Genomic DNA, 25,937 nt, shown 5'->3' with positions numbered 1-25,937 from the left:
TAGCTCTGCTGATGCTGCAGTCAGGTCCCACTTTGCAGCTCATAAATCATGCTATCTCCAGCTGGTGGGTACCAGGAATAAAATTTCCTGCTGGTACAGCTCCAGCACCGCAGTGACCGCCTAGCAAGGTAGCCTGTGAGTGAGTGAGTGAGAGGCTCCGGTTTTGGTTCCAGCCAGCTGCAGGAATGTTTGCTTTACCTAAATTTACTAGGCAGCTGTGTTTACACTTGTTCTTCAGTTTGACCATTAAGGAGCATAGATGTATGCGATCCTGAGGAGGGTACCCCCACCCTGCCCCACTTTTTAAAATGTGATTTTTTTTCCAAACAGTAAACCTGAATCCAAAAGAAAGTCTGACTTCTGGATGTTTCGGGTCAGGTTTTAGTCCTAGGCTTTTATTTTCGCCAATGATATGAAAGATTTGCCCCTTGGTAGGAAGTGCCAGGCGGAGAGTTCCTGGAAATGTTCACGTTCTATTTATATTCAACACCGTGGCAGAGAGGGTGGCAACACGGTTACCAAAATAACACCATGGAGATGTCTGAAGTGGTTGAGAGGACACGGATAAACAAACCCAGGGCCTCCACATTCTCTCAGTCAGCCCTCAACTCGGACAGAGGCTGGGACTAGATAATTGTGTGGAATCTTTTCTCACCCAGGAAGCAAGAAGCATTGCTACAGGGGACATCACCTGGGTGTCTGCTGGCTCACCTCAAGTCTGACACAGGTCTTCCTGAAGCTAGCCTGTGGCCCCACAGTTGAGGCCCCAGTTCCCGAGATCATCTCTCAGTCCCAAGGCCAGTCACAAGTTTCCATTCTTTAGCTTCAAGATGGAATCCCTATGGCGTTTTCCTTCCTGTTCAATTAATTTTTTTTTTTTAAAGCCACTTGCCCAACCGAGAGAAGCACATTTACCAGTTTATTATAAAGCATGTTGTGAAGGATACAGATAAGAGATGCACAGGGCAAGGGATAGAAGGAGCTTTGAGTTTGTCCCTCGTGGACCACATCCCAGCATCTCCAACCATAACCTTTAGCTGTCTGGAAGCTCACTAAACCCCGCCCCTTGGTAGATTCATCACATTGACACACCTGACTAAATCACTCGACAACTTAAACATCAGGTGCTCTCTCCTCTCTAGTGGGACAGGATGTGAGTATTTACTGTCCCAGCACTTGGAAGATGGAGGCAGGAGGATTAGAAGTTGAGACTGTGAGTCTCCACTCCCTATTTCTGACTTGGATTTCGAATGACTGTGCCCATCCCGTAACTATCAAGAGACTGATGATCACTGGTCAGCTCAGTAAACAGACACGAGCTACTTCGAAGATCACCAGAATGTGGAAGGTGTATGTCAGCCAGTACAAGAACCAAACGTTACTTGTTTTTGTGATATCATAGTGGCACGTAAGGCCTGTGGTCGTGAAGCCTGCGTCCAAGTCCTTGAGAGCAGGTCATAGCCCTGTGGTGTGTGGATGGGGCTGTTGCCAGCAGCACGTGTGTGTGCGGTGTGTCTGCCGGGACTTGTCCTGCTGCCATGGCTATAGAGGCTTGGAGCTGGAGTGGCTCTTAGAGGCCTCCATTTTAGAGACAGAGAAGGGAAGGTATGTTAATTTAGTTTCTTGTTGCAATGATGAAATACGTTGACAAAAGCAAACCTAAAGGAGAAAAGGCTTGTTTTGACTTTGAGTTCCAAAGGGGACACGGTCCATCCTGTCAGGAAATGCACAGTGACAGGACCAAGAGGCTGTCCTGTCCCATTGTACCAGCAGTCAAGGAGAGAGAGAGAGAGAACAGGAGATTGGGACAGGTTATACAGCTTCAAAGCCAGCCCCCAGTGAGCTGCTCTCCACTAAGGTCTCTTAAAGTTTTCTTCCCATCCAGTGTCAGTAGCTGGGGGATCCTGAGTTCAGACACACGGGCCTATGGTAGACGTTTCTCATCCGAACCAGAGCAGAAGGACCAAGCCTAGAAAAAATACATCGGATAGGTTCTTTGGTTCAAGCGGTAGGACTTTGTGGTAAGATAAACAAAGATAAAAGTTTCTCTGAAGCATACTGCGTAGATTCACACCTTTGGGGAAAAAAATGAATAACATCGAAGGACTCAACAAGGGGCTAAATGAGGCAGTGAGTGGGGTCTGAGGCACCGGATGGTGTATCCAGAAGGTCCTCCATTGGGCCCGCTTCGGGATGCACACTGTGGGCCAAGCCTGGGTCTTAAGCATGTCTGTTAGGTGCCGGAATCACCGGGAGTGATGAAAGTCATCGAAACGGGATGGGTCTGAAAACTTGATGGCTCTCTGGAAGTCTTCTGGAACCTTCGGTTCCTCTTCCCTGCCTCCTCAGAGCCCTTTATCCCTCTGTGGTCTTGGCTACCCCCTTCTACCTTGTGGCCTTTGCACTGCCTTTCCTCCCTCAGCTCTGGTCGCCCTCCACAGCCGCAGGAGCTGTCAAGCAGTGCACTGCCTCGCTGGCTGCCTTCACAGCTTGACTTGACTGCCACTTCTGTTTTGCTGTCTCTTTTGTGTTAACAGCTCAGCGGAGAAAAGACCATTTGCAGGAGAAGCCTTTTATTAGGCTTATTACCACCACCAGCACAAGAGAGCATCTCTCAGTTCACTCAGGGAGCCTGCTCAGCTAGCCAGAAGGGGCGTTCGGACCAATCACGCTCTTCCCCTCAGCACTGTGTTTGGACCAATCATAGTCTTGCCCCTTAGCACCAGTCAGTCACCAGGCTTGGGTTTTGTGTCCTTTGTAGCCTTCTTTTAGAGCATAAATCACAGCCGCCCCTCTGGTAGACCCCTGGAGGAGCGCTGCCTTTCTAACCGTACTGGAAACTGTTCTAGGATTACAGAGTTCACAGAGGCTACAACCGCAAAGTCCTCCAGGAGCCGGGGTAGGCAGGCTCATCTTTTGCACAGTTGTCTCAAGATGACCAGGGAACTTGGAAAATTTATTATGAAGAGTTCTTTTTTTTAAAAAAAATTATTGCTTCAGGGCTGATGAGATGGCTCAGCGGTTAAGAGCCCTGACTGCTCTTCAGGAGGTCATGAATTCAAATTCCAGCAACCACATGGTGGCTCACAACCATCCGAAATGAGATCTGATGCCCTCATATGGGTGTCTGAAGACAGCTACAGTGTACTTTGGGCCAGAGTGAGTGGGGCTGGAACAAGAGGGAGAAGGAAAGGGGGAAAAAACATTATTGCTTCAAAGTTTTATACATACACATAAATACTGTGTGTATAAACACACATATGAGTATTTGTGTGTATCTATCTATATTTCTCTTTATGTGTATCTTAATCATACACAGCCATCCCTCAGCCCCTCCTTCCATTTCTTCTTCCTCTTTACAAATTCATGTCCTCTTTTAAGTATAAAAAAAAGTTTAAAAAGTGTTGAGTCTTTTCAGAGGGGCATGGGTGGGTTGCCTGCCAGTGGCCACCCCTTAGAATGGTGAAGAATTTTTAGCTAGTAGAAAGTTACTTCTGATTAGCTTTTAAGGGACTGACAGTGACCTCCAGGGGACACAAGAATCACATTAGAAGAAAAATGTAATTCTTGTGGAGCTGAAGGAGAGTACAAGACACAGTCCACAGTCTCTTTAAGAGCTTATAAGAAGCCCCCTCTCCCATCCCCCACCCCCCACCCCCCACCCCCCACCCCTTTCAAGCCCTAGAGTCAGGCCTCTCTGGAGATGAAGTGGCTTCCTGACAGGGTACATGGATGGTCCAGAAAGCTGCCTGAGATAGAGGAACAAAGCGGCTGCTTGGAAGGTAACAGGACATCTCAGCGGTTAGAACATCCCAAACTCAGAAAAAGCCCCTCTCCCCTTGCCAATGCCTTTTATTCTCCCTCTCTGCCCTGTAAGGCGGAACTAGCTTTGTCTGCAGAACAGTGATGTCACTGGGATCCAGCTCAGGATCCAGAGCACAGAAGGCAGAATTGAGAAGTGATGGGTAATTCACAGGGTTCCGAGCAAATAGCATTTGAACATTTACCATTGCTGGTTATCCTTTAATATTACAGTTGTTGTTATTGTGATGATGATGATGATGATGATGTCTGTGTAACTAGGCTGCAGTGTTCTTTAAGGCAGATATCAACAATCTTTAAAGATTCAAGCTTTGAAACGATAGCGTAGCACAAGGTGCGTATCAGCCATCGTGACTTTCTGGGATGAGCGGAAAAATTACTTTAAAAACCAAGTCATACTTTCTACGAGTTCCAATTGTAACTAGTGAGAGACGGGAGCAAACCTGTATAATATAAGGGTATGGTGATCACCTTCCTCTCTGTTGCTGTGTAAAACACCCCAGTTAGAGTAACTTTGGGGAGGGATGATTTATTTTGGTTCATAGTCCTAAAGAGACACAGTCCGTCATGATGGGGAAGGTGGAGCTGCCAGAACAAGCGAGTGCTGGTCTCTTTATATCAGCAGTCTGGAAGCAGAGAGAACAAGGGAACAAGGAGCGGGCCTAGGCCCTAAAATCTCAAAGCTCACCCTCAGTGGCATGCTTCCTCCATTAAGGTTCTACCTCCTACGAGCCCATACTCTTCTCAGTGCCTTGGGAAGATGTGACTGGTGGGTCCTCTCTCACCAGACACCAAGTGGCAGCCCTTGACGTAGGATTTCTAGTATCCAGAACTGAGAAATAAGTTTCTGTTTCTTTCTAAGATACCCAGGGTGTAGTATCTTTGCTATAGTATTACAAGTCATGATTCTGTACATAGTAATTACATATAATCTTTATTTGTTAATTTAGTACATTTTAAGAGATAACCATGACTTGTAATAAACTAATAATAAAGTATAATTTGAAGAATTTGAACTTTTTTATTTTTAAATCTCAAAATTTTTAGCCTGTATAGAGAGGGAAAGTATAATGGTTTTTCTCAGACATCCTAGGTTTATGGCTGAGCCTCACATTAAAAGACAAGATGAAGGAAGTATGCAACTTAAAATAAGTCATGTATTTATTTTTGGTGTGTGTGTTGTGGTGTGTGATGTCTGTGACCCATGCACACACATAAGGAGAAAGATACACGGGGGATATCACTCTCCATCTCATTTATTATTCTTTTAAATGTAATTTATTTTTTATGCCTGTGAGCATTTTGTTTGCCTGTGTGTCTGTGTACCATGCGTGTGCCTAGCTCCCACGGAGACCAGCTGGAGCCATCTGATTCCATGGAACTGGAGTTTCGGACAGTTGTGAGCTGCCATATGGGTCCTGGGAATTGAACCTTGGTCTCCTGGAAGAGCAGCTAGTGATTTCAACTCCTGAACCATCTCTCCAGCCTCCAAACCTAATATAAGGTTTATGACATGGATGTCTTTCTAAGTAAATTCAGACCCAGGGAAGCAGATGTCTGCGTGTTTATTTAGTTCTGAACAAATGATGACAGTTGTTGAGAAACAGCATAATCCAATGGCAGTCATGGGAACTGACAAGGGTCTGCACAGCCATGTTCTCTCTGTGACCATCTCTTCAGAGACAGGAGCCTCTTTCTTCTGTCATAGGCAGGGGCGTCTCACAGGAGGGTCTTACAATCTGCCTCAAGGAAGGGGCAAGGAAAGGTGCGGTGAGCAGCCTGTTTCTTCTGCTGCACCCCCAGATTCCATGATCTGGAACAGGGCACCCGAAGGCCTGTCACCACCACAGGAAATGCATTTCTCCGGTGGAGAAGCGCTGGCGGTTCACCTCAGTCATTTCCAAAAAGTCACAGTTTTCTTGCTGCCGCCAATGCTGAAACCTGGGATTTCTTACAAGATGCTGAACAAAAAAAGAAAAGTTTGTATGTGTGAATACATTACACTTTTTTCAAGTCCCGAGTCAACTGGAGAAAGTTTTTTTTCAAATTATTACTGTGACCTGCTGCTGCTTCAGAGGCTGGGGGTGGGGTAGTGGACTGAAATGACCTCCCCTAAGTGCCTCTTAAGGAACTGCGGAGGATATTTTCACTCCGCTGTTTAAATAATCTTTTTGTTTGTTTATCTTTTGGTGAGTATTCTATTTCAAAGTCTTTTACTAGATTATTATATAACCGTTTTTTTTTTCCTTTTTAGCGTCTTCTATTCACGTGCTTTCTGACATTGAATTCCAAAATCTTTTCTTTGTTTTCCACAATCTGTTAGATTATAGATGGTTCTGTTGTTTGCCAGTGCTATATTAAAATATTCTTCAGATAGGCTGGCTTTGTTCTGGATGGTTGGCTTTTTTCGCCTTGTGCTTGCTAAGGCATTCCTGACGACTCTTCCACTTAACTGTAGAGCGTGTTTCAAAGAGACTATTAAAAGCTTTGGCAGAACAACTGCATCTCTCCCTTCTCACTCCTGCCTAGCTGGTTCAACACCACACAAGGCTATAGGACACAGAAGGCTCTATTAGTAAGTAGGAAAAAAAATCACAGCACAACCAAACCACACTTTTTTTTTTTTCTTCAGTCAGCCAGCATTTATTGAGGTCATACTATGTGCCAGGAGTTAAGTCAGTTGGATTAGTCAAGTATAATCTCTGACTGCTTCATCCCAGAAGGTTCTCCAGGCTGGTGAGATTACAAACAATCTGGTCTCTCATACCAACCAAGGGCTTCCCATGGAGCCTGGTGGATTGGTTGTCCTCACTGGATGTCATCCTCACTAGATGGGACTGAAGAGCTGAGCCGTGCAGATTCAGCAGGACTGGATGCATAGGGGGAGGATGGCTGTGGGGTTGGGTGTACTTGTGGCTGAAGGAAACAGTCACTTCCGTTTCCAGAGTGCTCGCCATGACCTAACACTGATGCTATTATTTCAACTTCTCAGATGAGGAAGCTGAGACTCTGTCTGGGCCACACAGCATTTCACTCTGTACAGATGCTCTGAAACATTTTCTGGTGGGGTCAAAGCTGGGTAAAGTCTGGTTTCTACCTTCTCTGCTGGGTTGCTGGTGCTTTCTCTGCCTCCAAGCTGAAGTACTTCATCTCTCTATTCCAGTGGTCGTCAAGATAAGTGAATGAAAATTTAAAACCTAAAGTGCTACACTGGGGGCAGTGTTACATTTTTCTCATTTTATTTTATGCATCTGGATGTTGTACCTACCTGTATGTCCTTGTACTGTTGGTGTGCAGCGTCGGCGGAGGCCAGGTGTTGCATCCCTGATCCCTAGACTGTGGTCTGAATGTGCTTGTCTGCAGTGGTCCTGTTGGGGACTGAATCCCTAAATTCACATGTGAGGCCTTTGAAGCAGTTGGGATGAGCTCAGGCCAGGGAAACAGGGTTCCTGTGATGTCACTGATGATAGCTTTATATGAAGAGGAACAAAGACTTACACTACCTAGTTTGCCTGTCTCACAATGTAATGAATACCCTTTATCACGTCAAGAAGCAGTAAGAAGGACTGTACCAGACATCAAATAGATATTGGGAGTATTCTCTTATGCCTCCTAGACCCAAGAACCCCAGGCAAAGACACGACTTTCTATTCCTTACAAACGATCTGGTCTTTTACAGTTAGCTTACCTGTCAACTTGGTATACTAGGGGCACCTGACAAATATTCTCCATTGAGGGGTTGCTCATATCAGATTGGCCCATACGAGTATATGGGGATCGTCTGGGTAGTTCGTTGGGAATGTAGAAAGCCCCAGCGTACTGTGTTCACCCCTGTTCCCTGAGCAGGTGGTCGGGTCCTGGGCTACGGAAGAAGGCTAGTAGGCATGAACCTGTGACAGAGGCAGCAAGAAGTGTTTCTCCATGGCTTCTGCTTCAAGTCCCTGGTTGAGTTCCTGCCTTGACTCCTCTCACCCACGGGTGTCCTGGAAGTGTGAGCCAGATAAACTCTGTCTTCCCTGAAGTTGCTTTTCGTTGAGGTATTCTATCACACAGGAAAAAAAAAATGCACCTGGTCTCGGCTCTTTTTGTTATAACAACAGAAGCAGACTAAGAAACTCATTACTATCTATAATTTATCTTACTTTTAGCTTTTCTTGGACAGCTGGCAGACACGTCTCTGCCTGACCTTCAGTGACAATGACTCTCGGCACTTTTTAGTGCTTTCTGTGTAATGTTTGCTGAATATGAGCAGTTAGCTATTCGTTTTACCAGACTGAAGGCAGTCTGTTCTGGTCACTTAGCCAGGTAATGTCTAACTTGTCTGGTTACAGATGCATCTTACTGTTGCCATTAGTAACCATTGCAATAGTGAATTTCACTTGGGAATATTCTTTCTTTCTTTCTTTCTTTCTTTCTTTCTTTCTTTCTTTCTTTCTTTCTCTCTTTCTCTCTTTCTCTCTTTCTTTCTTTCTGACTGGAAATTTCAGTCTTGCATGTCCTGGTTAAATATAGGAATGGGCCTGTGATTGGAACCCTTGGGACCCATCTTTGTCCAGGGCCAAATCTTTTTTCAAATGAGGGAAACTGTTTCAAACGACTGAAAGTCTGAAGCTCTCGGGATTGGTCCCCTCTGGACTGATTTCCCTAGGATAACTGCACCAGCAGACAAAAAATGAAAACCACCTCTCCACAGAGCCCAGCAATCTCTAACCTTAGAGCAGCTTCTTCTGGTTAAACAAAATAATATTCTGTACATAGTGGCTTTGGTATAGGTTCGTTTTTGTCAGTGTAGAGTCACCTGAGGAAGAGGGGGCCCCAGCTGAGGGCTTGTCTTCCTCAGACTAGCCTGTGGGCATGTCTAGATTAGTGATTGATGTGGGAGGACTCCATGCCGTTCCAGGGCGCATGGTCCTGGGTTCTGTAAGAAAGCAGGCTAAGCAAGCCATGGGGAGCAAGCCAGTAAGCAGCGCCCACCCATAGCCTCTGCTTGAGTTCCTGCCACCAGGTTACTGCTCTGCTTGAGTTCCTGCCTTGGCTTCCCTCCATGAACCCTGATGTAGAAATGTAAGCCAGTGGCTTTTGGTCACCGTGTTTATAATAGTAACAGAAACCAAACCAGGGAGAGGGACTGTTCTCCCACACGTCAGTGTGGTCCACACTTGCTCCCAAGCACACAGCACTATTTTGGGAGGTTTGAGGAACTTTATGAGGTAAGGTAGGTAGGGTTGGTTCCTGGGGAGCCATGCCTCGAAGGCTTTCCGTGGTGTCCAGTTACTTCTGCTCGGTTTCCTGTCCACCATGATATGACCAGCCTTTTCTGGCTCATGTTCTATTCCCATTTGGCTTAATCTCACAAAGACTTGTGACGGAATCCTCCAAACCATGAACTGAAAGAAATCCTCTCTCCTGGAAGTGGTTTCTAACAAGTCCTTGGTCCAGCTGTGCCAAAGAAACTAATACTTACTAAGTTCTGTGTCTCTGCCCTGGTCCTTCACATCTCTCTTCTAGGTTAATCTATAGCCCACCTGCCACGCTGGTTGTTAGCTCTGACCCTAGTCCTCTCTTGGCCCTTCCTTTGTTTCATGGAGTGCAGAGATGCTGGGCCTCTTGACGCTGCCTTCTTTTCTGCACCATTCTCTTGGTCCTCCATTTGGACAGTCTTCAGTTTTCTAACTCTGCCTCTTTTAGGAGGCATAGTTTTAAAATGAATTCAAGTCTTCAATAGGATGAAACATTTATTTAGTGCACTATAGGAGGCAGAGGGCTGGGTGGTATTGCCTAAAGCCCGATTTCTGTTTGTTTTGTTGCTGCCTTGCCATGGGATATGGAGCATAGAAGTTGGGAACCTGTGGCCTCAATTATCCTGTCTTGTATGACCTGTAAGGTAGAATAGATTGTGTGTGTGTGTATGAATGTATGTATGTGTGTGCATATGTGTGTGTGTGGGTATATGTGTGTGTATGTATGTGTGTGTATGTATGTATGTATGTATGTGTGTGTGGGTGTGTATGTGTGTGTGGGGTATATGTGTGTGTATGTATGTATGTGTGTGTGTATGTATGTGTGTATGTGTATATGTATGTGTGCATGTGTGTATATGTGTGTGCATGTATGTATGTGTGTATATGTGTGTGTACATGTATGTGTGTGTGTGTATGTGTGTGTGGGGTATGTGTATGTGTGTGTGGGGTATATGTGTGTATGTATGTGTGGGGGGGTATATGTGTGTGTATGTATGTGTATGTATGTGTGTATGTATGTATTTATGTATGTGTATATGTATGTGTGCATGTGTGTATATGTATGTGTATGTATGTATGTGTGTATGTATGTATGTGTATATGTATGTGTGCATATGTGCATGTGTGTATATGTGTGTGTGCATGTATGTATGTGTGTGTATGTGTGTCTATGTGCATATGTATGTGTGTGTATATGTATATGTGTGTATGCATGTATGTATGTATATATGTGTGTGTATATGTATATGTGTGTATGCATGTATGTATATATGTGTGTGTATGTGTGTGCATGTGTGTATGTGTTTGTATGTGTATATGTGTATATGTGTGTGTATGTGTATATGTATGTGTATATGTATGTGTGTGTGCATGTGTGTATGTGTTTGTATGTGTATATGTATGTGTGTGTGCATGTGTGTATGTGTTTGTATGTGTATATGTGTATATGTGTGTGATACTCTCACTATGTGGCAGAGGCTGGCTTCTCATTCATAATCCTCTTGTTTCAACTTCCTGAGTGCTGGGCTTATAGGTATATACCTACAATCTGACTTCTAAGGGGATCAAACCCAAGCTTTGCACACGCTAGGCAAATTCTGTACTACCAAGATGGACCTCCAAGTCCAATTTTAAGTGGCCGTAAAACGGAAAATGTTTCATGATGGCTGGAAGTCACATGGCAGTTCAAACACAGAGTGTAGAAATAAAGTTTTATTGGAACATGGGGATGCTTTATTTGTTAACATGCCAGCTCTGGCTGCCCTCACACCACAGCACTGGAGTTAAGTAGCTGTGATAGCACTCTCAGGGCCACACAATTCAAAAGCGACAGCGAGAAAGGTCAGGAAGCCTGTGGTTCTTCTCTTGGTGCCTAACATAGAGCTGGAGCACAGCTAATACAACTAGGGCTCCGTGTTCATTGTTTGGGAGGAAAGACGAGAGGGACTTTCCTTCGGGGTAAACAGTCCCTGTGAAACCCTGTCATTATCCCTGCCATTTCTTTTGAACTGGGTTTTGCCAGAAGAGATTTGTCATACCTGACCCATTGAGCCTTTTCTTTCAGTTCTCCTGCGTTTGCAGAAGAGGAGAGAGCATTAGGTAACGCTAACTGATACAGAGCCTTTGTGCTGTGCTCTCTCTCGCACGAGGATTTGATTTCAGCACACCCTGCATACCCGCTCGGGTTTAGTTTTTTAGGTTCAGATTTTTAAGTTCTGGGCTGTGAGGTAACATTAGCGTTTAAATACTAACCACACAAAGAGTTAGGCAAGGTCTGCACCCATGAAGCCTTGCTGTTTGTTCTTGTTAGGTACTTTATGTATTCCCACCCAACCGTCCATCTTGGCTTTGTTCTCCTCTCTTTTGAAGGAAACCATTTGTTTCCAAGTCTCAAAAAGTCCTCATACTGATCCTAAGCAAGCTTGAGAATCTCGTCTGTTCCCTGAGCCCGCCATTGTGTGCTTTTTGCCTTTTATTCTGAGGTGCACCTGAGTTGGGTTCTCCGCTCCCTAAGGACTGGTTAACACAGACAGTGCTATGGGGCTCTGAAAGGCATCAAAATGATTACAGCAGAAATGGAATCGAGAGCCTTTCTCCTTCATTGAGTTGCTAGTCTATGTGGAGAGAGCCCGAGAGCCTGTGGAATAACTTCTTTACTTTTTTGTTTTTTTCATGGTGCTGGGGATTGAACCCAGAGTCTCCCAGATGCCATAGCACTGAGCCACATTTTTAGCCCCTGAATGTGAATTTCCAAACAGTTAACAGAGAGGGCTACAAAGAAATTACAGTGAGACAGGTATCACAACCTCTACCTTCAGCCGTATCACTCCAGAGGCAAAGGCAGATCGAATCTCTCTGAGTTCAAGGCCATCTTGTCTACATAGCAAGTTCTAGATCAGGCAGAGTGATGTAATGAGACTCTGTCTGAGAGAGAAAACAAAACAAGAGGCAAAGGAAAAAAAAAAGTGCTAGTGAACACACACACACACACACACACACACACACACACACACACACAGAGTCTGTTGTCCCCAGAGTCCAAGACCCAGTCACATGATAAGAGAAGCTAGGGCACCTATTCATGTGCTTTTTCCTTTTTTATGACATACCTTGCATTCTCATGGTCCTATGTTGCCTCGGGTCGTTCTAGAAGAGAGGGGAGACTAGAGAGAAGAGAGAAAGTGGAAGTGATACTCCCTGTAGCCCCTGGGAGAACGGGTCTAGGATCAAACCCCAGTTCTTTGGTCTTCTGGCAAGAGTAACCCTATCTCCACACCATCTAGGCAGCTTTGAAGAGCCCAGCTTCCTGTGGTGATGATCAGTTACCTAACCTAGTCTTTCAGGGCCTGCTTTGGAAGAGAGACATTTATCAGCTTTTCCCTCCTGTTGTAACAACACCATGTCTTTTCACCTGCAGTTACTCAAGGATCCTCCCTCCCTCCCTCCCTCCTCCTCTCCCTCCCTCCCTCCTTCCCTCCCTCCCTCCCTCCTTCCCTTCTTCCTCCCCCCCTCCTTCCTTCCCTCCCTCTCTCCCTTTCTTCCTCCCTCCTTCCTTCCCTTCCTCCTTTCCTCCCTCTCTCCTTTGTTCCTTCTCTCTTTTCCTTCCTTTTCTGTTTCCTTTTCTGTTTAGTTTCAAACTTCTGTCTCTTGAAAACAAACAAGCAAAAGCCAAAATGAAACAAAACCCCCAATCCCCAACAATAACAACAACAACAAGAAGAAGCACCTACATTTCAGATCCCAGTATAACCTTTTCTCAAAGCCTGTCAATATTCTATTGAATTTGGAGTAGGTTTCCCCCCCACCCCTTGACTCTCCCTAGATTTTTGAGGTAATATTTTTAACCATCTTTGGTCATAGTTACCTGTAATCATCTGTAGCTCCCCTAACTCCTCCTCACCATCAGTTGCCAGACCCTTTGGGTAAACCACAGCCATCACAGAATTGTGTGTGGGAACTTAAGCGTGAAGGAGTTGTCTTGACTCACAGTCTGAGGGAAGGACCATGGTCAATGATTGTAGGAAAGGCAGGCAACAGGAACGGCTCGTGGCAGTAGTATCAGAGAGTCTCATGGGGCTTAGCTTGGCCATCAGTTGTCAGTAAGTGGAAGACACTGGTCCAGACTGGTCCAGACTGGTCCAGAAATGGTTCACAATACAACCCCCAGAAATTTACTTCCTCTCGTGAAATTCTACCTAATAAAGGTCTTACAGTTTAATGTCAATATTAACTGGGAACCACATGATCAAACACATGAGTCAGCAGGGAGATTTTTTACATTGACTCTGTAGGCTGAAGTTAAGGACTCTGCCTTAGACAGTCGCCCCACATCTACTGGATTGCTTCAGATCTGGGATGATATGAAGACTTCTGTTCTGTTTCCCACCTTAACTAAGAAAGGACAACCAGAGTGGGTTCTAGGCCACTGCTGTTGCTGGTGCTACTGCTGCTGTTGCTGCCAGGCCTGACAGTGATTGACAAGCTTTGGAAACTGCAGGTTCTGTATCCCAGGCTGTGTGTGCTTGGCTCAAGTGCTGCAATGCTCTTTGCTGCAGTTTCTGGCTAGAGAGGGAAACCATTCAGTCTGTTCTTTGACTGTTTCTTCTCAGTGGTCTTCTAGGCAGTGGGTTTCATAGAGCATTATTCACCAGGTCTCTCCAACCCCGCCTGTGCCTCCAGGCTTTCTGTTGCCTTCCTTGCTAGTGGAAACAGCTCTCTTTAAGTAAGTGCACCTTTCGGATGCTGTGGTGGCCTTCCAAGGGGCCGCAGCTGCCTGCTTTTTAGTAGTATCTGCTCTGCAGGCTGTTGAAAGCAGCCGGTCCTCATTCCATTACACAAAGCCCACCTTTTGTGATAGTCACATTCGGATCCATTTCACAAGTGGCTTAAGTCATTTATGTCGTTTTGTTTCACTCAGTCAGGAGTCGAAAGGGTAGACCTCTTCATTGTTTTCAACTACATTTCACACCTCATACCAACTTCCCGAACCAGCCAAATGCAGGACTTGGCTCTCAGATGGCTGACTGTATGCTGTGTTCTTGAGTGTGGGAGAGACAGGGTCTAGCCAGAGATTGGGATTACCTTCAAAAAGGGCCAAAAGGCTGTATCTCTTTTGTTCATTAAAGAAAACAGGTGCCAAGTAGGGGTTCCCTTTTTAAAAATGCTTCTTTTAGAGATCATTTGAATAAAACTTGTGGTGTAATAGAACTAGCTGATCTAGGCTCAAACTTTGGCTGATTTCTGTTGGTTCTGCAGTTCTGTGTAAACCACACAGGGGTTTTAGGCATGGCAAGGGGTTTTAGTGGTGGTGATATTTTGTTACTTTTAGAATTATTCTTATTTTCAGTATATGAGCGTTTTTTTCCTGCTTCATGTATGTACACCATGTATCTGCCTAGTGCCGAGGAATCCAGAAGAGGGTGTCATATCTCCTGGACCTGGAGTTATGGATAGTTACGAACCACCATCCGAGTGCTGGGAACAGAGCCCAGGACCTCTGCAAGAGCAAGTGCTTGCAACCACTGAGCCATCTCTCTGCTCCCCCTGTTGTTACTTTTAAGTGATTAAGACAAGAAGCTGTAACACAGAGTTACCAGTACTCTTTGCTTAGCTTCCCCCAAGGGTAACACTGTAAGCAACCGTGTTACATTGTTAAAAGCTAGAAACTGATTTGGTCCAGTATTGGTAACAGCTGTTACTGGGATCCAGTGTACATATATTTGTGTGTGTATATCTCTGTGTGCAGTTCTGTGCAATTTCATGTTTTTGATTCACCTTGGTTTGTAACATGCTCACTTATCATGAAATTATTTGGAATGCTCATGTGACCAAGGAAACAACACTGGAAGTGACATCATGGGGCGGTCTTGGTTTAACGTACTTAGTGAAGGCTTCTGGATCAGGAAGTAGAGTCAGGTTCTAATTCCAGTTCTCTAGCCATCCAGCTGTGCTGTTTCGATGACATCACAGACATGCTTAGAGCATCACTCCCTCATCCATGAATGAGGGCGCTAAGCCAGGCAAGACTCTTGATTTCCCCTTTTCCCTTCCCTAAATCCCCTCACAGCTATGGCTTTTCAGAGAGCATGCACTGCCAGTCACTGAATTATCATTGCCCCAAACCTGGGATGGACACAGCCTGTCTTCCTCCACTGCTGCACCTGTCCTCAGTGGCAGTGCCCGCTGCCCCTGGGAGCCCTCTCTGTCCTCAGTGGCATTGCCCACTGCCCTAGGGAGCCCTCTCTGTCCTCAGTGGCAGTGCCCGCTGCCCCAGGGAACCTTTTCTGTCCTCAGTGGCAGTGCCCGCTGCCCCAGGGAGCCCTCTCTGTCCTCAGTGGCAGTGCCCGCTGCCCCAGGGAACCTTTTCTGTCCTCAGTGGCAGTGCCCGCTGCCCCAGGGAGCCCTCTCTGTCCTCAGTGGCAGTGCCTGCTGCCCCAGGGAACCTTTTCTGTCCTCAGTGGCAGTGCCTGCTGCCCCAGGGAGCCCTCTCTGTCCTCAGTGGCAGTGCCCGATGCCCCAGGGAACCTTTTCTGTCCTCAGTGGCAGTGCCCGCTGCCCCAGGGAGCCCTCTCTGTCCTCAGTGGCAGTGCCCGCTGCCCCAGGGAGCCCTCTCTGTCCTCAGTGGCAGTGCCCGATGCCCCAGGGAACCTTTTCTGTCCTCAGTGGCAGTGCCCGCTGTCCCAGGGAGCCCTCTCTGTCCTCAGTGGCAGTGCCCGCTGCCACAGGGATCCTGCTGAAGTCTTCCCTGTACCTGCTGACCTGTCTAGTTACTTGTCTGGGTTCGTGGAATAGATCATATATGTGATTCCTGCCAAATATTGTCTGCACAGCAACCAGAATTTAAGAAGCAGATCCCCTGTGGTGACCCCTCGTGACACTGAAGGAGCAGTTCGCCCTAGCTCCCGCTGCTAATCTAAGTGTCAGCTATCAGTTTCCCTTCCTCTGCCCGGGCACCAGTCACACGGGCTCCTCCTTGCTGTTCCAGTTGCTGAAGTCCTCGTCTCCCTGTGGCCTCACCTCGCTGCTTGCTCACACTGTCTCAGGTTTTCCTCTGCTAATTAGTCCCATCTTGTACCTTGCTGTGCTGCCCTTCTAGTGAGGCTACTGTGTCAGCCCCTCCTCCAAGTCACTTTCCATTATGCCACCCCAGCGTGTAATACCAGATGACTTGGCTGTCCTTGGCTGTGACTAGGCTGGTGAGCTAACCCTCCCGGACTGCAGGCTCCCCAGAAAGGTGTGCCTTAGCCGCCTGGTTCACCCTGCATTAGGATAATTCCCGGGTCAAGGAAAGGCATCAGTAATTGTTGAACAGGTGCAGTAATGGACCAGATAGTCATGATATTTCTTGAAATTGAAAAAGTAATTAAATAATAATTTTATGGTAAAATGATTAATTTTGGGGGGTATGTTTTGGATTCATTTCTTTTATGTATGTGCATTGACAAAGGGTCTTTTCTGAGGCGGAACCTTTTAAGGTGGGGAGGATAAGTTTTCTGTGGCCCAATAAGAACCAAGGGCCTTGAATATGCTAGGCAAACATACCATCACCTAACCACATCCCAGCTCCAGCTAAACACAGCATACTGAGCCACATCCCAGCCCCAGCTAAACACAGCATACTGAGCCACATCCCAGCTCCAGCTAAACACAGCATACTGAGCCACATCCCAGCCCCAGCTAAACACAGCATACTGAGCCACATCCCAGCCCCAGTTAAACACAGCATACTGAGCCACATCCCAGCCCCAGCTAAACACGGCATACTGAGCCACATCCCAGCCCCAGCTAAACACGGCATACTGAGCCACATCCCAGCCCCAGCTAAACACAGCATACTGAGCCACATCCCAGCCCCAGCTGTGGTTTTGCTTTAGAAATATCAGGGTTTGACTTTCTTGGCCTTTCGAAAGGGCAGGAAACTTAGGATCATGCGGTTTGACATTTAGCCAGACTTGCTTTTGCTGTCAGCCTACATGCCTTCCTTTCCTTTTGAATTGAAGATGTCAATAACAGTTCGAGCTGGGAGCCGCTAATGCTCTTGTTTAAACTGAAGGACGAGGTTCACACCCTCGTCTCTCTTCTTAAATTCTTGTCGAATTCCCATCTATTGATGATCGGAGCCACACAACGAAGCTGTTATGGTAACAGGCCCCCAGACCGTAGCACAGCTGACTCTATGATAGAAGTACCATGTAGGCCATAAAACAGCACACAGACAGCACCATCAGCCAAAATGAAAACAAGGGACCGAATCCATCAAAGTCCACAGTTCTGGGAAAGTCTCCTGTAGCTCCTCTTCTGGCTAACTGTTTTTGTTAACTGAAGTATGAGCATATCATTTTTGTGCTTATAATCTTGTCCTGAGAAAGGCTCAGGGCTTCGGCGGGGTCCCAAACACCCAATGTCGTTGCCAGCCGGCTAATAAAGACTTCCTATTGGCTAAACCCCTGTCTGAGTAGTCTCCTCTGGTGATCCCCGCCATATTTCTCACTTGCCTGTTTTGGAAGTGTGATGGGGGGAGATGGACTATGCATCCCTGGGTCATTCTGAGTTGATGATTTGCTGCTACGTCCAGAGTGGTTTTATGGGGAGGAAATACTTCGTATTTCATTAACCATCCTCATCAAAGGGTAACTTTCTTTTCTCTCAGTCAGGGAGGATTTATTTACCCCTTTTAAAATGTAATCAGAAAGCAACCTCCAGCGGCACAAGTGCTGACATTTTGGCTTCTTTTGCTATGTTGTCTTTGTTATCATCATTGCTAATGAATTAATTTCCAATCAAGTACAAGTACACTTTATAAAATTATAAGGTGGCATTTTCTCTTAAAAGCATTGTACCATTTTTTTTCATTGTTAAGCTATTAGTATCTAGGGTGTTTTCTTGTTGATTTTTAAAAATTAATGTGCCGATATGAGTGTGAATCCAGTTATGAAATGGGAGTGACAGAAAGAACAAGACGCACTTCAAGATACCTTTCTTGGTCTCTCAAGCTTGCTCTCATGTCTGTGTTCTCTGTCTACATGGTGTAGCCCAGGGTGGACTCTAGCTTGCTAGCCTCTTGCCTTCATCTCCCGATTGCTGGCATATACTAGCACTCCCCCCTAGCTCAAAATAATAATTTCTGTGAAAAATATTTTTTTTTATGTTTTGAGACAAGATCTCATGTAGCTCAAACTCAAACTCCTTATATAGGATGACCATAAATTCCTGATCCTCCTGCCTTCGATTCCCAAGTGCTGAGATTGTAAGTGTGCACTGTGCCTAGCTTAAAATCTTTCATTCCCTTCCTTGAGCCCAACCTTAATGGCTCCACAGTTTTGTGAGAGATAAATCTGACTTGAAAAGGTGTCTTGGGAGAAGGGGGAGGGGCACAGGATGAAAGGGCTGTCTTGCCAGAAGCTTCTCATTGGCGGGGCTGAAAATGGCTGCCATGGAGAAGGGGTGGGGTGGGGTGGGTCAAACCAACAGGTAAAAGAGGCTCACCTTTCAAGAGCCTTTTGGCTCCATGGTAAAGCTTCTTAGTACACACAAAAGGATGCTGAGAAGGAAAGGACCATTTGCAATCAAGTGTTTTCCTATTCTTGTAGCATCTGACGATAATTTTAGAACTCGCCACTGTCAAGTGCAATCATTATTTAGAGGTTAGAATGTTTATATGTATGATGTGATTGCACATTTCATTTCTGTTTTAGGTCTTACCTATGCCTTTTAAGTAGTGCAATGAATTATTTTCTTGTCTGTGGATGGACTGAGAAAGAACACACACATAGTTTGCCCAGTCGCGAATTTTATGACGTGTGCAATTCACACCAGTGTTGTAGCTTTGCCTTGGGTACATTTCAGGTGACTTTTATTGACTCACAATCCAGTCAGAATGATTGACTCAGAGAACTCTTTTTGAGTCACTTAACTGGTGGTTTCATGTCCCATGAGTGAAATCTGTGTGGAGCCATCACTGGATATTAGACTTGACTGTGAACCTGCCAATTTTATGAGTGATCAGGAGAAGGCACTCTGGCGAGTTACAGCCAGGAGCAATGTAACGTAGTCCTTTTTGCTTCTTTGTCTTGTTTCAATATACTGGGCAGCACTTTGTCCCCCAATTTGGTATATTAAAGCCACTACTAAATATAGCTCATTATGTCACAGATGAGAAATTCAGAAGTTAGCACAAGTTACTGTGTATTAGTTGAAGCAACTGGCCTGAAAGATGCACTTCTAAGATGGCTTCTTCCTCAGGGCCTGCAATAGCTGGCAGCTGGGGCCAGCTCCTGGCTGGGCACTTGGCTGTGTTCTTGATCAAGTATTGACACATGGTCTCTGTCAATGATACGCTTTCTCAGCGTGGAAGCTGAATTCCTTGGAAGTTGAGGGCAGGAATTTCAGGGTTCAAGGTTTCTTGTGAAAGTACTACCAGGTATACTATGCAAACATCACCTCTGTACAACCCTCAGAAGACTAGTCCTCTTGTATATTATGGTCAAGGATGTCACTAAGATCAGCCAAGGCTCCTGGGCCGGGTAAGGGCAGAGATGGAGGTATCTCCATTTTCATAGGAGAACAAAGGAAAGATTTCAGACCACCATCAATCCCAACAGAAGAGTGTTTACTGAGTAACAATTTGTAAGCATCACCACTCCTGCTCCTGAAGCTCAGCAAGCTTAGGGTGTGATAATCAAGTGGCCAGTCTGTGTACCGGAACCCTTTCTGAGTGCTGCAGTGTTCACTTACACAAAAATATCTGCTGCAGTACATCTTAGTCACTTTGACTAATGTCAAACTATCTAGCTGTCAGCCTTCTCTGAGTCCTACAAACTAGTTTGTCATCAGAGTTCCAACCATTTATCCTCTAGCTGGAAGGGGCGCTAAGAGATTACACCATCATAATTGATCACCTTCTGGAAAGATTTATTGAGCATCTTGTAGGTGCCAGACCCCACATACACAGAGAAGAATGTGCCAGACTCTTGCCCTTGAGACAGGGATTCAGAAATAGAGGAAATGTATAAGGGATGACTAGGAGACCAGGGGATGTCAGCTGACTGGCAAGCAAAAGCACCACAGTGAGGGGTCGTCATGTGTCACACAATCCTGAATGACAGCAGAGAGAGGAAGTTAGCAGACAGGTTGTCTGTCTATTTCATTGAAAACAAAATCCAAAGGGTTAGTCATTGCCTACAAGTTCCTCTGAAATATGATTCCTTGCCTCCCCTCTAATCCCATTGCTTCCTGACTTAAATCTGGTGTTGCTATAACAAAATACTTGAGGTCAGATACTTTATAAAGCCAGAAGGGTCTATTAACTTATGGTTCTGTAGGCATAGGAGCACGCCCCTTGAATCTCATCAGCTTTGATAAGGGCCTCATGGCTGATGTCAGGAGTGCATGTGACAGAATGGGACTCATTGTAGGAGGAGCTAAGGTGGGAGGAGTAAGGAGAGGAAGAGGAGGAGTAAAGAGAGAAGGAGAAGGAAGAGGAGGAGCTAGGGAGAGACGGTGAATGAGAGAGGGGGACATGGAGGCTGATGTTTACTTGTCTGTAGCAGTCAAAGGTAGTTGGTATATCTAGGTTGGGTATTGGGTTACACCTCTGATTGTAAGGGCATCTTGTTATTGATCATTACCAAATATATAAACCTTTGATTAATCTTTAAGCATTAGAGTCTCATTTTTCTACCCGGCCTGCATGTTTGGCGGGATGGTCTGGGCAATGCCCAGCCTTGCGGAGACAGCATGGAAGATTGGCAGAGCTATCTCCCACGCTGGCATCTTGTGGGTGGCAGGGCTGGTGTTTCTGGCTGGCCATTTCTAGCTGCGGCATGCACGTGGCCTCTGGCCATGTGGTTGAGCCAGGCAGAGCCACCACAGCTTAGCCAGTCGGCTTGACCAGCACCCGCTTTTTAAAATAATTACTACAACAATTCACCTTCTAAAAAGAGTTATTGAGGGATTTCTTATATTCTCATGAGAACTATTCCAGTTGTATAGGACTTGTGTCATTTTTTCAAGAGCTGTTCTCTCATGGCCATTCTGCCTGCCCCATAGTCTTGAATTTCAGTGATTCCATACTTCAGTAGTTTCTCACTGGAGACCAGGTTTTTGGTACACTAATATGGGTGTTGGGGAGGAAGCCACAGCCACTGTCTCTGTTTCTTACTGCTTTCTTTTGAGGTCTCCAGGCTATGACAGGCTCTAGTGCTTGCTGCTCCTCTACCTCTAGAACAGGTATTCTCTTTTCCCATTTTTTTTTTTTTTTTTTTTTTTTTTTACCAATTCTGGCCTCCTCCTGCTTTCCCCTACTTCTCTATCTGCTCCTCATTCTTTATCAGTGTCTCTCATTAAGGAGATCATTGTATCCTTAGCACACAGAATGGTGTTTGGTATATGGCTAGCGGCCAATAAAATGTGGCTCAGTGATGCCAATGATGTGGTTTAGCAGGTGAAAACAGGAAGTCAGGCCTGACGGCCTTAGTCCAGCGCTTGTGGTGGACAGAAAGAATAGACTCCACAAGGTGTTCTTTGCCCTCCGCATGACAGGCTCAGACCCTCAAACAAACAATCAAACAAATAAATACATGCATGCCCTGACCCTCTTCAAACGAACAAAGTAAATAAAATAAATGAATAAAGAAATATTTAAAAGAATTGGTTAAGCGTATGGTAGAACCTTAAATGGTAGAACAGAAAACCATAAACCAGATAGTTCACAAACAGTGGCTTATTCATCACAGTTCTAGAAGCCAGGAAGTCCATGCACTACCAGATTTGACATCTGGTGCAGGCTATGCCCTGCTCATAGGTGGCACTTCTTGGCCTGTGGAGACTCTTGCATGCCTATGCATGCTACACATACAGAGACTCACATATACACAACAACAACAACAAATAATAGTAATAGTAATAATAATACAATAAAATCTTTAAAATATGTACACACAGAGGACCAAGAGTCAGAGGAGCTAGGTTGTTGCTGTGGTGATGAAGTAATGTTGACAGACAGTGGAAGAAAGCTGGAACTCTGCAGTTGACACCATCTGATTCCATTCTTGTCTCGCGTATTCTTGTCTCTCACATAGCAACCAGCGGGAGTTTTAAGAAACGCTCCCTCTGAGGACCACGGTAGTGTGCATGGCCTGTGCTGTGGCAGAGAGCAGTGTTGATGTCCACAGTCTGTACTGCCATCAAGGGTTATGCGGATGTTCACAGTATGTGCTGTTGCCTGGAGTTGTGGTGATGTCTGTGGGCCATGCTGCCAATGGGGGCAATGCCTGGGTCTATGATCCTACTGTAGCTGGGGGGCTGAGATGGTGTCTGTGGCCTGTGTTACCCCTGAAGGGCAATGTGGATGTCCATGGTTGGTGCTGCTACCTGAAGCCATGTTGATCTCCATGGGCCGAGACGCTACTGGAGGTTGTGTTCATGTCCGTGGTCTGTACTGCCACCAGAGACCATGCTGAGGTCCGTGGCATGTGTGGATGTCCGTGGTCCGTGTGGAAAACCTTGTGGAAGTCCACAATCTGTGTTCCGGCTGACTGTAAAGGGCATAGGTATTGATGGCTACAAATGCACGGTTGGTGGACATAGAAGGCTTCTATGATAACTCCACCCCGCCAAGTAACAGCCTAAGCCGAAAGCCATCGAAGAGAACTCGGTAAAAGTGAGATGGAATGCTGAAGTGTAGCTTTTCAGAACCGATGGTGTCTGGTGGGGGTGTAGGCAGGAGAGGGCTCTGTTTCTTTAAGGGGCTAGCTACTGGGAGTTTGACCATCCTCCAGTGAGTATACAGGCAACACAAGTTGGACTTGTTTTGTTTGTTTGTTTACTGATTTACTTACTTATTTATTTTTCATGGGGAGGGTCACAAGGGGAGGGTTGGACCTGGGAAGACTGGGAAGTGAGTGTGATTAGGGTTCATGATGGGAAATTCCCAGATAACCAAGGAAAATATTATGTTTATAAAACCATGTAGGTTGGGTCGTATTAGTCTCCTGTTCAAAATACGCCAACGGGTTTTTGCTGCATTTGGGATAAACACGGGCTGTCTGTTACGTTAGCGTCCATGTTGCCTTTGGCATCTCCTATTCTTTCTCCTCTCTGTGATGGAGCCACCTTTTACTCCTTTCTGTTCCTGGAGCTCACCAGCATCATTGCATCTCCAGGCCCTTGTCCAGCAGTTCTCTCCCTGGACCACTCTGGACCTCCATCTCTGTGCAGCTCACTGCAGCAGGATGACTGTCCCTGCCTCACTCCTCCGCCCATCTACTTCTTGTTTGTCTTTAATATTTATTTTCATTTTGTTTGTGTATTTGCCTATGTGCATGCAGCTATACCATGGGCCTAGTATTCATGGAAGCCAGAAGAGGGCATTGGATCCTCTAGAAGTGGAGTTACAGACTGTTGGGAGCCACCACGTGGGTGCTGGAGTCAAGCAGGATACTCTGCAGGACCAGCCGGCGCTTTGTAGTCACCGAGGCGCCTCTCCAGCCCCTCTTGTTCTTCCCCACGAAGCCCTCAGTTTTCTCTTATGTAAGGCGTCGGTGGTACACGTTCAGACTTGTTACCACAGGATACATTAGGTGCCGTTAAAAAAGAACAGCTGGTACCTGATGTGCTTTCCATGGTAACTTTGTCAAGATGTCACTTTTTGCTACCTAAATGTCCCTTGATTATATCCACTTTATTGTCCCTCATTTGTAACTGAAGTGTCTGCTTTTTGAAAGTCCTTTTCATTCTGCTTGCACTGCCGGCAGGTTGGCATATCCAGCACACCCTGAAAACCTTGTAGAATCAGAAACTAAAGCTCAGTGATGACAGCCGATAGGCCGGAGAGCCATGAAGGCAGAGGCTGGGAAAGCTGGCAGGGCTGTAGGAGAGGGTTTCCTCGCATGCACTGGGTTTAGGATTTTAAGTGCGTGTTCTGTCCCAGGACACTGAAAGAGTTTTGGGGGTAATTTACTGCCAATTTCTCTTATGGGATTTTGAAATGTAGCAAACAGGATTATGTGGACAGACAAGTTCAAGTCTGGCTTCTTCGAGAGTGAAAGATATAAGTTTTAAATTTAGGTTATTAATCTTGACATTTGGGAGGGTGAGGCAGGAGGATTGCAAGCTATGTAGTGACATATATATTTATTTGTTTACAAAAATAAAACCAAACCAATAGTCTTGCATTGGGAGTTTTCTGTGTGTGTAGTTTAGAGTATCTTCTTAAAACGGTTGTTTGTGGACAGAAGTGGGACCAGACTGCAAGAGATGGGAGGGTTTCTGTGAGCCTGGTCTACTGAATGAGTCATGTCCAGGAAAAAAAAAAAGAGTAGGAGGAGGGGAGAGGGAGGAGGAGAAGGAAGAGGAGAAAGAGGATTAGGAGGAAGAGGATGGGGAGGAGGAAGATGCAGGAGGGGGAGACAGAAGAAGAGGAGGCAAGAGGAAGATGAGGAGGAGGATGAAGAGGAGGAAGAGGATTAGGAGGAGGAGGAAGAAGAGGAGAAGGAGGAGCAGCAGCTTATGATAACTAAATATTGTTTAGGGGAAAGTGTGGCATCCCAAAAGAAAGGAGCTCTGGAGAATTTAATTGAAAATGTTCAGGTCATCACTGTCTTTTGTAGCAGCATCAGGATGAACCCCAGGCTTCTACAAAGCATCGGCTGCTCTTAACCACTGAGCTAGCTCTAGCCCATTTGTTTTTTTTACTTGTTGTTGTTGGGTGTTTGTTTGTTTGAGACAGGAACTCACTTTGTATCCCTGGCAGACCTGGAACTCTGGGACTTTTTATGTAGATCAAGTTCTGACCAAGTCTAGAACTTCGGCCTTTTTATGTAGCCCATCATTTGAGTCAGTGGCTCAAATCACAGACCTACCTGCCTGTCACCCACTAGTCTTAACTGCACTGGGGAGTGCTGCCTAGGTCCGGTTTTATTAAACTTTATAATGAGACAACAGGGGGAGAGCCATTCATGCTCTTGCTCTAGTCAGTTCCTCCCCGAGGAGGGGGGAGGGGTTCCCTGCTTCAGCCTTTTACCTTCCTAACTTATCAGCAAGGATGAGCATACTGGTTTTATTTTCAGCTATCTGAAAATGTCATGATCATAACAGTTATTATCTGTCATGAGAGCACTTCACGAGAATGTTGCTAAACAAACACAAATGTTATCAGTTCTCAACAGACATTTGTTGCAGAGGAGACCATATGTGACAAGCTGTGTGGGAAAAGTAGGAGGCTAAGCCGCTATCACGTAAGAGGCGAGAATCAGGCGGAGTTTAGTCTTAGGAATTCTTGTTATCAAAGAACCTTTATCGAGGATAGCCAGCACCACAAGATGCAAGCAATGGGAGCCTTTGGCAGCTAACGCACAGAGATCTGAATTTGCCTGTGGAAGCCCTGTGGTAGTAATGGACTCTTGCAGTCCTGTGGGCGTTTCTTGGATTCTTTATTTGCTTTTGTCAACAGTAAAGAAGTAATTTCACTAAGAGACAGCTGTATACTTCAGCTCATTAAAAGGTCTGTACCCGATCAAGGGCTCTGGATTTACAAATGACACACACACACACACACACCAGTTAATTTTTCTATGTCTTGACTAGCTCAATGGCTGGGCACTTCTAAACCTTCCCATGTCTAGCAAACTCTCCCCTTCAGTATTCCTGGCTTAATACCTTCTAAATGGATATTTTATCTTTGCTGTCCTGTTACCTTCTGGGTTCACACTGCACCTGCCCTCCCATAAGGCCTCTTTCCCTTTCCACCTACATTGTTGGATAGTTTCTCTTCTGCAGCTCTTAAGTTTTATCCCTCTGCCTCTGAGTCATGGTGATTCCTCCTCTCCTTCCTTCCTCCCCTGGTCCCTTGCCTGAGCAATCTAAAAGTTCTGCCTC

The 25,937-nt window shown here is 45.7% G+C and overlaps 1 protein-coding gene and 1 long non-coding RNA gene across 3 annotated transcripts in view; one reads left to right on the top strand and one right to left on the bottom strand.

The window, feature by feature from the left end:
* Cradd (CARD and death domain containing adaptor protein) overlaps positions 1–25,937 on the top strand; it is a 147,434-nt gene that overhangs the window by 10,203 nt on the left and 111,294 nt on the right. The gene's annotated exons all lie outside the window — the stretch shown is intronic.
* On the bottom strand, positions 5,369–13,233 carry LOC143436099 (uncharacterized). Of its 2 annotated transcripts, XR_013106310.1 has the most exons (4): positions 12,928–13,233; positions 12,173–12,226; positions 7,091–7,864; positions 5,369–5,783 (listed from the first exon to the last, which is right to left on the bottom strand). It is a non-coding gene; the product is annotated as an uncharacterized LOC143436099 (long non-coding RNA). The 2 variants fall into 2 exon arrangements; XR_013106309.1 differs by lacking the exon at positions 7,091–7,864.

Source organism: Arvicanthis niloticus, chromosome 22 (genome assembly GCF_011762505.2).
Source record: "Arvicanthis niloticus isolate mArvNil1 chromosome 22, mArvNil1.pat.X, whole genome shotgun sequence".
In the NCBI taxonomy this organism is placed as follows: domain Eukaryota; kingdom Metazoa; phylum Chordata; class Mammalia; order Rodentia; family Muridae; genus Arvicanthis; species Arvicanthis niloticus.
The sequence above is the reverse complement of the archived record's forward strand: the minus strand, read 5'-3'. Positions and strand labels throughout refer to the sequence as shown.